The sequence below is a fragment of the Martes martes genome, assembly GCF_963455335.1.
Source record: "Martes martes genome assembly, chromosome: 18".
NCBI lineage: Eukaryota > Metazoa > Chordata > Mammalia > Carnivora > Mustelidae > Martes > Martes martes.
The window spans coordinates 9,698,373-9,699,529 of record NC_137906.1 but is presented as its reverse complement, the minus strand read 5'-3'; positions in this window follow the sequence as shown (position 1 = coordinate 9,699,529).

Sequence of the window (1,157 nt, the reverse complement as noted above, 5' to 3'; positions counted from 1 at the left end):
TGGGCAAAGGACTTGCACAGCATTTTTCCAAAGATACACAAATGACCAACAAGCACATGAAAAGATGCTCAACACCATCAGTCATTAGGGAAATATAGATAAAAACCACAATGAGATACTGCTTCACACCCACTAGGATGACCATAATTAACAACAGCAACAAAACAAAACAAAAAGGAAAGTAACAAGTGGTACTGAGGATCTGGAGAAATCGTGAATCATTGGCAGGAAGGTAAAATGATTCACTTGCTGTGAAAACAGGTGGTTCCTCAAAAAACTGAACACAGGGGCGCCTGGGTGACTCAGTCAGATAAGCATCCGACTCTTGGTTTCGGCTCAGGTTGTGTTCGCAGGGCTGTGGGATCAAGCCCCATGTCTGGCTGTGGGATCAAGCCCCACGTCTGGCTCTGGGCCCAGCAGGGAGTCTGCTTGAGAGTCTCTCTCTCCCTCTGCCCCGCCCTCAACTCCCATATACGCAGGTGTTCTCGCTCTCAAAATAAAATCTTAAAAAAAAAAAAAGGGACATAGAATTACCAACAGATCCAGCAATCTATTCCTAGGTAATTAGAAGAAAAAAAATTGAGAACCAGAGCTCAAATAATCGCCACCCTATGTTCACAGCAGCGCAATTCACAGTAGCCAAAAGGTGGGAACAACCCAAAGGACCATCGGTGGGTGAGTGGATAAAATGTTGCAGATTCTACAACAGAATACTGTTGAGCCCTAAACAGAATGAAGTCCTGACACCTGCTAGAGCTTGGATGAACTTTGAAAACATGATGCTAAAATGAAAGAAGCTGGGCACCAGAGGTTAGATCTCGTAGGATTCCGTTCATAGGAAATACAGAGAATAGGTAAAACCGTAATGATAGAAAGCAGATTGGTGGTTGCCCAGCCTGTGAAGCTGTTTAAAGGGTACCAGGTTGGGCGCCTGGGCCTCTCACTCAGTTAAATGTCTGTCATGATCCTGGATTGAGTCTTGTGTTGGGCTCCCCGCTTAGTGGGAAGTCTGCTTCTCTGTCTGCCCCTCCCCCACATTTGTGGGCACACTTGCCAGCGCGCTCTCTCTCTCTCTCTCTCTCTCTCTCTCTCTCTCTCTCTCTCTCGGAAAAAACAACAACAACAACAATAATAATAAAAATCTTTAAAAAGTGGGG